General features: G+C 42.9%; 1 protein-coding gene across 1 annotated transcript in view; it reads left to right on the top strand.

The window, feature by feature from the left end:
• The first annotated feature begins 1,091 nt into the window (after nt 1-1,091).
• Nucleotides 1,092-15,900, top strand: part of znf710b (zinc finger protein 710b) — a 34,052-nt gene continuing 19,243 nt past the window's right edge. The window contains exon 1 of the mRNA XM_042061355.1: nt 1,092-1,265. The gene's annotated coding sequence lies outside the window, so the exon portion shown is untranslated. The remainder of the gene's footprint in view (nt 1,266-15,900) is intronic.

The following is a 15,900-nucleotide window of genomic DNA, read 5'->3' as shown; positions in this document are numbered from 1 at the left end:
TTGGTGAAAATATTCCAGTCAGTGACAGTATGACAACTTGTATTATATCCTAAACTATCCTACCATATTCTGTCTAGATCTTTCTAAAGTACCCTAAATTAGTTCAGCACAAATTACGGATGGCTTAATCAGGAATAACAACACACATTTTCACATTACAGCTTGTAATGAACAAACTGAGAGTGTAGGCTTAGGCTATTGTCTGATTCTCTGTGATTAGGAGACTCAATAAGATATTATTTTGTAAAAAAAAAAAGTATAATTAATAATATAATAATGAATTATCTGTAAACAGATTTTAGCAGATGTATTCATTCATTGTACAAACTTTGAGAAACAGATATTCAATTTCCCTTTCGCCAAAGGACAATGTGTTAGTCTGTGACAGAGAGACCCCTCTGGGTTGCAAATTATTAGTCATAATGACAAACACTAAACATTCAGTTTCACAATAAACTAAGAAAAGCATCAATGTGCAAAATCTGCAGTAATATGAGCTCCATCAAAAGGCAAGTATGAGCATGTGATTTATGTGCAGGCCTGTCAGAAGCCGAACCCTAAAACACAAAAGCAGTGTAGCCTCCAAATCTGTCTGCCAGTGAAAAAGCAAAAGACAGGTCTGTGGGAAACAAAAACTGGATTTGAAAGAGCGGAAGTCTCATGGGAGATATGTTAACATTAATCTAACCTGTCAATATGCCTATCTTGCACAGCTTGGCCTAATCCAGTATAGGGACAATTAGGAAATCAGACAGTCTTTGACAGTATTTGGTATAGAATAAACTCGAAAACATGGACTTCAGAAACAGTTTAAGACTGGTAGGCTATGCTACCACATTAGGCAAACTTCACAGGAAAGGCAATAACATGAGAGTGACATTCAGGGAACCCATTCTTGCCCAGTGCCCAAAACTTGAACACAATCTGATACTCATCAACTTTAACTGTACAATGTGCCCTCTATCTGCTATGTTATTATTCAAGGGGTATCTTAAACTAAAGTTAGCTTGGTTTAGTAAAGGAATATATAAGCAACGGTAGCAGAGATGGGGTTTAGGGTGCACTCATCCGCACATCCCTCTTTCCCCTGACAGCGAGGAGGAGCTCGCTTGTTTATTCGTTCACGTCACTCTTTCTCTCATTCCCTTCTTCCTTCCTGCCATACACAGCGGAGAGCTAGCTTGCTAGCTAAATTGAAACTGTTTATTGTGATACTAAAATCCACCAAAGTGTTTTCAACGCCAACTTCCGATTTTTGGAGACGGGTAAGTTTAACAACTGTTCGGTCCTTTTCCCACACGATTAGACAGAGAACGAAACAAACGAATGGCCCAGACCGACGGGATGTCCCGTGTGTTTCCCTACGAAACTCAGCGTTATTCTTCATGACGAGCTTCTACAATAATTTGCACTATGAACTGGATGCTGATATTTACATTTCCGCTTTTGAAGTGACATCTTTGTGACGGTTTACACCTGTATTTTCTTAAATTACGCCAAACTGGGTCAGTGTCTAGAGCCAAAATGTCGTCTTTTACTTGTACATTCTCTCATGCCACAAACAGATGGCGTCGGGAGGGGGATGGAGAGAATGCGAAAGAGCCGCATAAACGAATGCAGCAGGCCACAGTCACCCGCTTTCCGCCACAGCGCCGTGAGCTAGCTAGCTGGCTAACAGTGGCTAAATTAGCGTTTTATACCCAAGAAAAAGCCAAGTCTGCTGATACCTTCGTCTAAGGGAAGCTTGGAACAAAGTTTTGCTGTAAACTTTTCAGGCCTTTCAAAGTTGTATTTGTATTGGCAGTGCTAATAAAATTGGCTACAATGCTATGCTGAATGAACGCGGTGCACTGTTCGTTGCCTAACTGTGTGGTCTGTGCAGATTCTCAGTAGTGGGCCTAAAGCACCCGGGGAGGGTTTCTAAAATTTTCCGACCAAAGGCTCTAGTTCATTCGAGACCTGCCCAACGCCGAGGCGAGGACAAGGCCCTACAATCGATAAATTATGCATTCAATTCAAGTTAAGATGGTGTGGTTGTCTGCGAACAAGTGTGGCTAGTTATAGCAGTGGTTTGTGATGCCAAAGCTTTCAAGTTGCTCGTTGCTGTGTGTTACTATGTGTGTTACTATGTGTGACATACTTAGTGTGGCATATTATCGGGGACTAGATTTTTAAATAAAATGTATAATGTATCATCCTGTTACACTGAATATTTAAAATGTTACACATGCACGTGTTTGCTATGTCTCAACTGTAAAATAATCAAAACCTAACCTTAGATGAGAAGGCTTTTGTGACTACCAAACACAACATTAAGCAGCAGAATAAGCTGTCATTTATACTGTCATACACCACTCAGGGCTTGAAGCTTTGCCTGGGCCTTCATGAAACGTTACACCCATTCCGTGGACGCCCTGGCCTGGCTTGGCTTGTGTTGTCATTTGTGCAGAATAACAAGAGGAAGTGTTTTGTTGTGGCGAGTTGAGAGAGGTCACACAGGGGGCGCTGAGGGGGAGAGGGCATCAGCATTTTTCTCGAGCTGCACCACAGAAAGACCACGCGGGGTACTCTCTGGAAGGCCTGAGGGGAAAGGTGGTCTGACTTCTGGGTCACGACCTTTTCAGGCACTCTCACATGCAGCAGGCTGCAGCTAATCTGTACAACTAGACTGCTCATGTCACCTATTGGGGATCAGCTGGCCTTGAAGTGGCAGTCATTGATTTGAATTTACTGTTATTTTGTGAATACTGTTGTCCAGTTGTCCAGTCATCACAGTCCTCTCCATCCTCTGGACACTGCCGTTAAACAACTCCAGCTGTCTCAGATTTCGCCCGTAGATGCTGGATTGCATCAAAAAACATTCTTGGCTCTGGTGCCAGCCAGGGCTACACAACGTACTGAACTGCTATGGTCTGGTTTTTGTCACAGTGCACCCCTGTGATGTCATTGAGTTGGATGAAGCAGGCTGTTGCCCACTTCACTAGAGTCCGCCATGAGATGATGGTTATGGGCTGTGGTGCAGAAGCTATCCGAGCCTCAGTGAGTTTGCTTTAGGCAGCTGTCACACAGAGATGACATGTCAGTCATCGGAGATAGGAGGAGCCAGTGGTTATAAATAGGGATGCTACGTTCCCCTCCATGACTGCAGTGGATAGAGATGCTATAGACCCTTTCAAGAGAGTTCCATTATCAGCATCATAGTTGGCCCCACAAGACTTCCTTTTTAACATTCCATATGTTATCTTAATGCAGAGGAAGTAGATTGGGACCCAAATAGAATGTTCAAGCATTGTTTTTGTTTTTATTGTTGAAAGGGTCTATAGCACTGTAAACATTAGCACCACTGAAAACTGACTGTATAGTATCGCCATGTGATGTATGACTGTGTGCTGTAGTCTAGTCTTTGGCTAGCATGGAATCTCAAATAAGGAAGCAATTAGGTATGTGTATAGTATGTATGAAGACTCTTTAAACATTTAAGAAGCCTGTGGGAAGAAGAGTGTCCTTCCTGTGTGGTAGAATGAATAGAGTTAGTGCTGGGCGGTATGACCAAAATTTTTTTCAAAATTCTTACGGTTTCACTGTGTATGACGGTATTTTTTCCCCCCATGCATAACCAGATGTTCACAGCATTTTCTACAGGTTGAGAGAGGAATTGCTGCAGTACACTGACTAAGGATGGTCTATTTTACTGTTGTGATGTAGAATAACTCCACACTAGTGGTAATGCAGTTTTGCATGGCCCCAGAAAATGATGCTGTTTACAAAGAGCCACTCATGATTCTAATGAAGAATCTAATCAGAATGCAAAAACAATTGCAGTCAAAATACAGAACTTTTACTGTGCAAATTTCACAAACATCTTGTATCAAACCAATACAAAAAGTAGTGCAACTTGCAATAATTATACTTTTTTGAAAATTATACAATTTAAAATAAAACCTCTCTGCTAATATGCTTACTCTGTCAAATAGGCCTATCAGAAACATGCCTTATTGTTATTGTGTGGTTTACATGACGTTAGTGGTAGGCTAACGTTAACTTCATGTGGATGTGGATGTCTTGTTAGCCTGCCATGAGCTTCGGTTCGGTTCGCTAGGCAAAACATTAACAAAAAAAGTTCGTTTTGGTGCACTGATGACAGTCAGGATCATTTCTAACTAGCCAGCTAGTATTGCTCAGTGCATGTCTATGCTTTACTTGCTACCTGGATCATTTCAGCGAATATTCTTAAGGTGAGATGAGATGAATGATAAGAACATTAAACTTCACTGTGTTCGGTGGGTTGCTAACTAACGACATTACTAGCCAGCTAGTTACAGCTGTTAAACAATCTCAATAGAATTTTCGTGACGGTAAATCCAGAAAGGGTTAAAGCGGAGCTAGTAATCAAGGATCTTTGGTAAATCCCTTTCAATGCAGTATCCCTTAACGTTTTTCCTTAACTAAAGAAACAGTTTAAGGTATCCTGTTGCACACCCTTAAATAAACCCCTTACCTAAGGAGAAATTAAGCCTTAAGGGTCATACTTCAGGGGAAAAACTTAAGGTGTTTTGTGTTTACCCTCACTATGCCTCGCAGTGGCACCATGCGTGCATGTGAAAAAAGTCCCGTCTGAAACACTGTCGCGCGGCGCAGCGTTCCAAACGTTGTGTAATCAAATACACCGGTATGGCGGTATATTAAAAATTCATATCACAATGAAAATATACACCGGTATACGGTGTGAACCGGTATACCGCCCAGCACTAAATAGAGTCATATCACCTGCATGTTGTAAAGGTGGATGCATGGACCTCAAATAACAGAAGGCCCTAAGGCTCGAAGTTAAACAAACCAGAGTACGTGAGAGGTCACTTCAGAGCAGACTGGTTCAGTTCCTGAGCTGCAGTGGCCTAATCAAATAAATCAAATGCAGTAGGCCTATCTGTTATGTTTGTTTGAGGAACTGCTGTCTCCTAGGAAGCTTGAACAGTGGAAAACGTCTGGTTCAGGAGGTATGCCCACAGGTAGCCTATGTAATAAAATACTTATAAATAAATACATAAATAAGGTTTCTAGGTTTCTGAAAATAGATTTAGACTTACTCTATTTTGTTTACTTATAGTTACCACTGGTATTTTGCATCAGTGTGTGGTAACTGATACAAGACTGGATTAGGAAGTGTAAATATCGTCTTCCCTTCTCACATTGATCTTATTCATTACACTCATTAGAATTAAATCTACAAGTAAATATAGATCCTTGGCACAACAATCTGGGAAAAAAAGATGTCTTAGTCTGATCTGATGCTATACTTCTGCACTTTCATGACACCGTATTTTAATTCATTCAACTGACAAAGCATTTTATAATCTCTCAAGATTAATGTTACACACGAAAAATGCGTAGGCTAATTGCTTGAGCTTGAGGCAAACTGCCCAGATTTCTATCATAGCTTCAAATTAACATGGAAATCAAACTTACCCAGACTATAACTCTTGTAAAAAAAAACTTGAGTCTGTCACGTTATTGATATATCACAGAATCTGTTTGGCATTCTAAAGATTATGGGGTTGACCTCAGTGGAGAGATGGTGCGCTTGACACAGGGTATCCCCCCATACCTTCTCTGTTGGCCCTTTTCCTGCTGAGTTAAGGGATCAACTTGTCAACCTTGAAGCACACCGCTCTACCTGATATTTCAAGTGTGATGTCATGCATTTCAGCAAACTATACCAGATGTACAGTTTAAATAATTTTGAAATGATTTATCTGTCTCTCGTCAATATATATCTGAGATGTTTGACTTGTATTGTCATGCTCTGTAAGACAGGCAGACATTAGATGATCTAGTAGGCCTACATTTCCCTCATTTCTCCAGTATTTTGCTTGGCATTAGTCTAACTTGCTTCTGCCTTCAATAGAGGGATGAAATTCTCATAAAGTTCTGTGAGAGAGGGACCTCCAAGGTGGATGATGTTATGCTGCCCCATGGCTCTTGATTAAGCTATATGTGGTGCTTGGACCATCTGTTCTAAACAAACACTCAAGCTTTACAAGTTCATGCCTCTCATTCACCCATTCACACACACTCATACACCTATGTCTCGGAGGCTGCCATGCAAGGTGCCAACCTGCACATCAGGAGCAATTTGGGGTTCAGTGTCTTGCTTAAGGACACCTCGACAGGGTTGGGCTTGAACCGGAAGCCTTCCTGTTGCTGGACGACACCTCTACCTCCTCAGCCACTGACTAATCAGTAATGTCAGTGTCTTGTCAGTGTTGTTATGTTGGCCGTTTGGACAGAGAATACCAGATGACCACAACACCATAGAATTCTCTCCTCTTTGTAAGAAATGTGTAGGACTAGGACGCAACCTACTGTTTACAGAATGCACCATAATACCCCTCTGGTTGACCGGTCACTTTTTTATAGATTGACACCTGGCCACTTACACTCAATTAATGCTCTCTGTACCTATTTGTTGAGGTCCCATCATGAAAGCCAGAGGTCACACTGCGGACACACTGCGTAGGCTTAACCAAAACCAAATACTTCCACATACAGCATACACACAATGGGAAAGAGAGGCACGATGGTTCATTGATTGTCAACATGGCCGGAAAACATGCATGGTCTGGCGTGCGTCAACCCTAAGCTAATTTGATAATTTAGCAAAAAGTTTGCTAATTTCGTAGCATGAAACCAATGCAAAAGTGGGTGGGTCTGCGCGATGCTTGGGTGTGTCAATGCACAGGCGTGCGTGGGAGTTAAATAGCATCTTTCAAAACAACACATTTTCCCTGAAACTTCCATATGATTTCATATTGGGCAGCTAACCTCCCACACAAGAACCTCCGCCCCCTCTGGTGGCTCCGTATGCGGTGGGAAATTTGTTGCTTGCTCCATTCTAGAACATCTACGAAGATCTGTGTTGTTATTAACAGGTTATTAAGGTATGTTTGAGTCATTTTGACTGATAATAAATGACTTCATCAGCACATCTACCAATTAGTTAACCTATTGAAGCTCATTTGCACCTTGCTTTGTGTCAATGAAGCAAGCTATCCCCACTTATCATGACTGTGTGATGCCTTTTCATGGTGCTTGTAGCACTAAAAAACAAGGGCCCATAGGCCAGGTAACAAAAAAAGATGGTAGTTGCTATCTGCTAGCATTGTCGGGTGTTAGCCTCAAATTACAGAAGTGGAAGTTAAGATGCAATGATGAGAAATCCCCTACTTGCTTGTAGTTAAGGACATTTTATGTGGATTTTAAGTGATTTTCAGCGTTTTAAAGGAGAATTCCGGTGTGATATTGACCTAAAGTGTATTGAAACATGATACCGAGTGTGAACATATGTCTCATAGCCCAAAATCTGGTGCTAGTTAGCCGATGCTACCAACAGCTTTTTCAATAGTGGTGCTTCGGCATCGGGCTAGCCATGCAAATAAATCACTGTTTTACACCCATTTACGAGGCTCAATGTATCTCCACACTTCATTGGTAGACTTCCGAGGGCCCTGACATTTAAAACGAGACATTGAGAACTTTGAAAAAGCACTGGTAGTTTACTTACAAGACGATTTATACAGACCATAGACTGTATATATATACAGTCTATGATACAGACAGTATCTTCACGAAGTTTAGCGTTTGCAGCCATCTTGAATTTAGTCACGATAAGTCGAGCAACGAGTAAGAATGAACAGGTATGATAAGGGATCAGATTCCAAAAGTAATTCAGTGGAAATTCATGGATTCCAGTTGCTGCTACTGGAAGAAACTGGAATCCATGCATTTCCACTGAATTATTTTTGGAATCTGATCCCTTATCATACCTGTTCATTCTTACTCATTGCTCGACTTATCGTGACTAAATTCAAGATGGCTGCAAACGCTAAACTTCGTGAAGATACTGTCTGTATAAATCATCTTGTAAGTAAACTACCAGTGCAGTTCTCAATGTCTCGTTTTAAATGTCAGGGCCCTCGGAAGTCTACCAATGAAGTGTGGAGATACATTGAGCCTCGTAAATGGGTGTAAAACAGTGATTTATTTGCATGGCTAGCCCGATGCCGAAGCACCACTGTTGAAAAAGCTGTTGGTAGCATCGGCTAACTAGCGCCAGATTTTGGAGTGCAGGGGACAAGCCGAGATGGGCTATGAGACATACGTTCACACTCGGCATCATGTTTCAATACACTTTAGGTCAATATCACACCGGAATTCTCCTTTAAGTCATAGTCAGTAAGTGCAGGCCATGCCAGCAGTGCGCCATGTGTGATTCCAATAAACATCATCCAGAGTGTGTTGCTATGAGTTGCTGTTACATACCAGACTATAAGACAGGGGCACGGGGGGAACACTGTGCAGAAGATAAGAGAAGGAAGGAAGTGATAGAAAGGGGAGGGAGAGATGGAGAACAAGAGTAAACGAGTTCATGAGGAGGAGTGAGTGAGGGAGGGAGGGAGAGAGAGAGAGAGAGAGAGAGGCAGGATTGTTGCGTGGTATCCATGGAGACCTGAGTTGGTGCAGGGTGTGTGTGGAGGGGTGAGGAGAGGTTCTGCAGGAAAGTTTCGGAGGGGAAACCGGGAGACGTTCCTCAGGAAGTTGGCAAGTTCCTGCAGAAGCGCCGAGAGCCTGAAGGACATCTGAAGCATGCAGGGTCCTCAGTGCTAGAACTAGTGTGTGTTCATCTACCCACACAGCGAGTGCCCAGTCCCCCCATCAAGCCGTCCATTTATTTTTAATCCTACCTCACAACAGTTGTTGAGCAGGCGAGATGTTTTTTGTGCTTTGAAACTTGCTAGTGGATGTGAATAGAAATCAATCTGAAGATTGGAATGTTATATGTGGCCATGTAGGCTACTTGTGTTAGGCCCACTGCATGGTCATTGCTGGCATCATGCTGTTGTTAGTGGGACAGTATTGTTTTCAAATGATTAGACCCTATTTTTTGGAGTCTTGTATAATTTTCCTATGTTGACTAATTTTCCCATTAATATCCTTAAAGGAAAATTCCGGTATTTAGCACTTTGAGTCCTTTTTCTGGTTTGTTTTGGATGAACTAGAGTGGTGGACACCGAAATTTTGACGATTTGTCCTGTCTCGACTTTTCTGACTCGTTTTGAATCGCCTTTGACTTCTCAGAGTGGCTGCAAACAGGCATACTGTAGGCTACTCAAACATGTCCTAAAACAACCCTTAACGTTCGTTTTCAAAACTGTGCAACTCACTGAGTGGTAGTGGTGTTTGTTGATTATTAAAAGCAAATATATCGGCGCAATGTATGATTTCCAGCCGTCTTATTTGCTATTGTGGAACCGCTCAATATTTGAACCTGAAGCATAGACGGTGGCGCAGTAATATCAACGTGCAATGAGTCTTCCAACAGAAATCAATGGGATTTTACAAAATGGCAAATAAAACACGACAGAAACTGTAATTTGCTACGCTACTTGTTTTGGAACATCAACGAACACCACTAACCACTCGGTGAGTTGCACAGTTTTGAAAACGAATGTTAAGGGTTGTTTTAGGACATGTTTGAGTAGCCTACAGTATGCCTGCTGGCAGCCACTCTGACTAGTCAAAGGAGATTCAAAACGAGTCAGAAAGGTCGAGACGGGACCAATCGTCAAAATTTCGGTGTCCACCACTCTAGTTTATCCAAAACAAACCAGAAAAGGGACTCAAAGTGCTAAATTCCGGAATTTTCCTTTAATAAGTCAACATTTCATTGACAACTGTGAAGGTACACAAAGCTCCGTGCTTGTTATTCTTACAGAGCAAACAGTTGATGGGAGGACATGCCACCATCATCAGAAAGCAGCCTTCAGTGTAAATGCTCCAAATCTGTGGCTGGTGATAATCCGTTGGTGAAACTGGTCTGTGTTTGGCATCCAGTCCTAGACTCCGTTTTTTCTTACCACATAAGCTGAATGGTGATGGTAAGTCTCAGCCTTGTCCAGCAGGTGGACCTATGTGGACGCGGTCTCTCAGCACGTTGCCGAGACGATGCCACGAGGCCGGCGTGAGTCATCAGCATCAGCAGCGTGTAATCTCCTGCTGCTTTCCCGGCGTCGATGGCTGCAGCCGGGGCTGGGGCTGAGGCCGCTCTTAAGGAGGGTGCTACATCGCTGTGATTTCTGAGGTGCCAAGTCTTCTTTGGGAGACTTGACACGTTCAGTGACATCAACTGGCTCGGGGAACCACAACAAACAGCAAACACTGCCAGCGCCAGGCGAGGCTTCCATGGCGCTGTCTGTCTCCGTGCTGAGATCAGAGACTGTTTGTAGCCTGTGGCTCAGCTTAGAACTGGGCCCTTGGTACTCAAGAAGACCCAGTGGTAGAACAAGAAATGGTTTCAGTTTCCAAGCAGTTCAACTTGGGCAAATATATGTGCTACACTGAAGAGTTCTACAAACGGTGTTATAAATGCAAGCCCTAGTACCCCAGTTGGACATTCACCAGTGCAGTTAATGCTTGGACAGTTGACATGACATTACCTGATTGCTAGAGTGTGAGACTGACACACAAACAGGCTAGCGTTGAGCCAGTGGTCTAGAGTGCAGAGAAGAACCGTTGGTTCAAGACTGAGCTGTTGATGAGGAGTGGTGGTGAACCAGTGATCTTTGGGTAAGACATGGACTGACCCTCCTGGCCTTGATCATGTCCAGAATGGCTCCCGGACCACTGGCAATCTCGTCAGTGTTGATGGTGAATTAGGGGATCCGTGGTCTTCTGTGTGTCCCTGAACATGTCTGCCTCAGACTGTAGCAGTGGCTGTGTTGATTTGATTGAGAGGTGGTGCAGGTTATCAGCAAGTGTGTGTGTGTGTGTGTGTGTGTGTGTGTGTGTGTGTGTGATGGCTCATCTTTTGTGGCACACTTATACCCATTCCAGCAGGTGAGTGATGAACCTGAATAATGGCAAATGTGTGATGATACTCTTTTCAATAGTTATGAAGCGTCTCTTAGGCAGTTTGTTGGAGTTTGTTTGGAATTGGGCTTAATCAGTAGAAAATTATTCTCCTCTATCTGAGTGCCTGTCTGTCTGTCTCTTAGTCTGTCTGTCTGTCTCTCTCTCTCTCTCTTACAGGCCCCTCTCTCTCTCAACCTTTTTTTCTCTCTATTTCTCCCTTCCCCCTCTTTCAATTTCACTCTGCTCCCTTCTCTTTTTTTCTATCCGCTCTCGGTTTCCATCTCACTCCTTGGTTCTCTCACTCTTTTTTTCTCTCCTTCTCTCTCTCTCTCTCTCTTTCTCTCCCTCTTCCTTCCTCAAATTGCTTTCTGTTTTTTTCTCCCTCCCCTCCCCCGTGCCCCCCTCTCTGCTTTGCTCTCTCTCTCTCTCTCTCTCTCTCTCTCTATGCTCTTTCTTTCTCTCTCTCTCTCTCTCTGTTCTTTCTTTCTCTCTGCTCAGCTCTCTTTCTCTCTCGCTCTCTCTCTCTGTGCTCTTTCTTTCTCTCTCTCTCTCTCTATGGTCTTTCTTTCTCTCTGCTCAGCGCCCTCTCGCTCTGTGCTCTTTCTTTCTCTGCTCAGCTCTCTCTCTCTCTCTCTCTCTCTCTCTCTCTCTTCATTCCTCCCCCAGCTTACCCCCCTCACAGTTTCCCTTCCCTCCCCCCGCAGCTGTCTCTCTCCATTTTCTCTCTCTCTCTCTTGCCCTTGCTATTGCTCTCGCTCGCGCTCTCTCCATTTTTTTCCCTCTCTCACCCCCTCCCTCTCTCTCCCTCCATTTTCTGTTCTCTCTCCCTCCCTCCCTCCATTTTCTCTCTCTCCTAGTCTCTCCCTCCATTTTCTCTCTCTCTTCCTCCCTCCATTTTCTATCTCTCTCTTCCTCCCTCCATTTTCTCTCTTCCTCAGACCCTATTCTTTTTTCCTCAGTTTACCTTCTTTGGATTTCTAACAGTTTACGTTTACCTCTTTAGTTACCATCTCTTAATTCTCTTTTTTTCTCTTTTTTGCTTGTTCTTGCAATTACTCCCTTCTTTTTCTCTTTTCAATTGTTTAGGTTGTTTGTCCTCCTTTTGCTCTCCCTATTGTTACTCTCTGCCTCTGTTTCTCCTCTGCCTTCTCTCTCCCTATGTCTTGTTCTCTCTCATTTTTCAGCCTCTCTTTCTTTTTCCCTCTCTCTCTCTCTCTCTCTCTTTCTCTTTCTCTCTTCCTCTCTGTCGCCATCTCGCTCCATTCCCCTCCCTCCACTGTTCTCTTAATCTCCTCCCCCTCTCCCTCTCTCACTATTTGCTCTCTCTCTCTCCCTCCCTCCCTCTCTCTCCTCTCTCACTGGTAGAGGCTTCTCTTCTCCTCCCTCATCCCTCCATTTTCTCTCCTCTCTCTGAATCCCTCACTTTCAGCCATTTTGCCCCCCATACACAACCCCTTATGCCAGAAGCCTTTTATCTACAAACCAAAGTTCTGATAGAATTGTAACTTAAAACTTTTGTTTACACACAAATGGGTATAATTTGCCATCATGTTGGCATACAAAAACATTATTACCTCAGGAGAGGTGTGGGTGTGACGATTCTCAGGGTAGCAGGTCACCCTATCCTCTCTGCACTGCATGGCTACAATAGAGTCTCGTAGAGGGGTCCAGTCCTGTATTAGTGTGGACAGAACACCCAGATGGAACCCCAGGTGGGGAAGCGATGCTGAGAGGTTGAGTTGATTCACCCAGCAGCCAACTCTTTAATAGGCCTGGCCTGGGATGAAGGTATAACTGTACACTTCGTCCATATTTGGAATCATCACTTCTAGAGTACAAGTAAGAAGGTGAGCAGATCAAGACTAGGCTTAATTTGAACTTTGAATCAAACAGAAAACCACAAAAACTCAGAATAGATCAAGACTTGTCCAAGAAAATAGTCTTCATCTTTGTTTTTAAATAATAATTTTCCACTCTACATGTTGGGACAGGCAATGTGTGTGTGTTAGGAATAGAGAAAGCCTGCTGGAGCAACATTGCAATTGTAGATCAATTTAAGAGGGATTTGTGCTGGCTTTTTATTTATTTTTTTGCCGAAACTTAACCACCAGCCAAAGTCTTGAGTCCACAAGACAAGAAATACTCCTTACAAAGAAGAGGTCTATTACTTTCACAACTCCAGGAACCTGCTCAAATGTATTTGTAGAGGTTAACCATAACCACCATAAACATTAATGGTTTACTAGTTCATCATCTCCCTGTTCACAAGCCAGGAGTTTTCATCTCAAATGGTCCTTCAGGAAAATGCCTGGCATTGTCTCAGATCATCCCAAACAGCGGCCTGCTCTCAGCACCTCTTTACTTTGTGGCTCTGGATGAAGGTGTTCTAGCAGTGGATTTTACACAGGGATCCTTTAACTGTGTGTTGTTTTGGGTGATTCTATAGGTTTTGGTGAGCTGAATTTCCTGCAGGTACGCCATGAAGAAGAGGGAGGTAGTAATGTCAGTCTGAGTGTTTTTTCCCCCTCCCATTGTTCTTAGTAGAGGCAAACAGGATCAAATGTACTGGTGGAGTGTGAGTGTGTGCGCCGGAGCTTGTGTTGTTCTTTGCCTTCAGGGATCAGATACATAAACAAACATGCTTTTACACACAGAGACTCACACACAACATACACACATAAATGGAAAGTGCATGTGTGTAAGGCCTAGTTGTGATTGCTACTGAATATTGAATGTTGACAGTGTGATGTGCTGTTTTTGCTAAAAGAGAACTGTAACCGAGTTCTTGTGCGGTCAGTTCTTCCATTGGAAGAAACATCAACTGACCAGTCCTTATGAGGCAGTTTGATGTGAATAGCCAAATAATTCACTTATCTGCATTTGGAGGAAGCCCAAATAGCTGGCCACCTCTGAAAAGGTGAGGGAGGGGTGGGATTAATTTGTGCTTTTCATGCGTCATGAGAGAAGATGCACCTCAGCTTCCAGCCAGACACTGAGCACTCAAGATGATGCTCAAAGATGAACACATTTTTTCTGCTGTATACTTACATGCTGTTTTATTTGTTGAGATGAGCACAAGCTGTTGTTTACAAATACAGTGGTGGAAAACTAAAAACTAAATCAAAAGCAGCTCCACACTTGTCATCACAGAAGTACTGCCCTGTCACGACTGACTACTTTGCCAAATAGCAGTTGATTGTTTGTGCTAGTGCACACACTGATGTGTTTCATGTCCCATTGGTGTTTTTTAATTACGTTAACTAGCCAGAAAGACGCAAAACTAAAAATAACATTATCATATTAACACGTTCTCTCCAACTACTCATTTTCCAAACAAAGGGACATGGTAAGATCTATTCAATTGTCCATCTTCATCTGTAATTCCTTCCCAAAATTGATATGAATACTTTGTCTTTAACTAGGCGAAGAAAAAGGAGCTAGCAGGAATAATGTTCAAACGTCATTGGCCATACAGAAAATGCTTTGTCAAAAGCCTTCCTTTATAAAATATTTCCATCCATGTTTGTGGAACTACTTAAATTAGCTTTTCAGCAAGATAAACATCATCTTTACTTTACTTTACTTTTTGTTCAGTGACATAATTGGTGAACAAATGTTAAATCTCTTGTTGAAAATGCATAAATTCAACCAAGCCCTTTCCAATCCAAGTAGACAAATAACCCTGAAAAGTCCACAACTCAAGGACCTCCTGGTTTGAATGTATCATAGATACCCCACCTATGCGAATCATGGGGGTTTGTATAGATAGGAGTTCATATATAAAGCAGAAACTTGTTCTAAAGCTCAGCTTGCAGCCATTAGAACCCACAAAACCTGTCTAACACATATTTGCTATGGTTTGGTATTTCTATCCAGAAATGCTGAGCTTGTTGTTGCCGTGGTGCTGCGGCACAAGTGTAAAGATGTAGGCCGCAAATCGGCTTTGCAAAAGGTTGTTGATGTTTATACTCAACAGTCAGTCAAATCACACTGCTTCCTCCTATATTGAGAACTGAATCAGGGAATGCATAGCAGAATAATGTTGCTCTCTTCACTAGCTCTGGTATCTAAATCCACCTGGTACTGTTATGATCTTCTTTAAATTTCCTAATAGTCAACAGTAGTGATCTAGCATTCTTCGAGGGTTGCCGATGACTCCACTAATGCTATAAAGGCTAGATTGCCTAGCGTTGGTTTAGAGTTGGTTAGTTTTCATGTAGATCTCGAGTTTCTCGAGATCACCGAGTACTGTCGGTACGAAAAATAAAAGCGTAAACAATCTGTTTTACTTAGCTCGAGTTGCTACAGCCAGCAGCTAACGCAGCCAAGCAGCTACAGTGCTACACTCTGGGGGCATGTACATGGGAGCTCACTGACATGCCCCCAGAGTGTAGCGCTGTAGCTGCCTGGCTGCATTAGCTGCTGGCTGCGTTAGCTGCTGTAGCAACTTGAGTTGCACCTCTGGAGTTAGAGGTGGAGGAGGATGACCAGTAAGGTCGAGGCTGCTGTTGCTCTGGATCTAACCAACCATGAGACAGGCTGTTGTTCTGCTGGACCTAACCAACCAATCAGAAGTTGATACTTTAGACCTTCTGAGCCAATGAGAAAAAGACTGCTGTTGCTTTGGACCCAAAAAGGGCCGATGAAATGGAATGTTGTTGCTCTTTACCTAACCAGCCAATGAGTCTGGTGTTGCTTCGGATCTAACCAACCAATCAGAAAGAGGCTGTTATTGCTCTGGACCGGTGAGTGGGCACTCCATCACGGAGTCTTCATGGACTACTGCAAAGCAGACCTATCTAATCATTACATAGCCGATGCTGACAAAGAACTTACAAAGGAATGTTTGGAATTTCTGAGTTCACCCTCCAGCTGATCGGTCCTCTGTTGGGTTGACCACCAGTATTTATGCCATTGTTTGACCTTCAAATGCAACTTCTTAGGCCAAACAATTAGTTCTTTTATAGGGAGCACCAACATTTATGTTACATA

This window comes from Alosa sapidissima, chromosome 14 (assembly GCF_018492685.1).
Source record: "Alosa sapidissima isolate fAloSap1 chromosome 14, fAloSap1.pri, whole genome shotgun sequence".
NCBI lineage: Eukaryota > Metazoa > Chordata > Actinopteri > Clupeiformes > Clupeidae > Alosa > Alosa sapidissima.
Note: the sequence above shows the minus strand (reverse complement) of the source record. Positions and strands in the feature narration are given on the sequence as shown.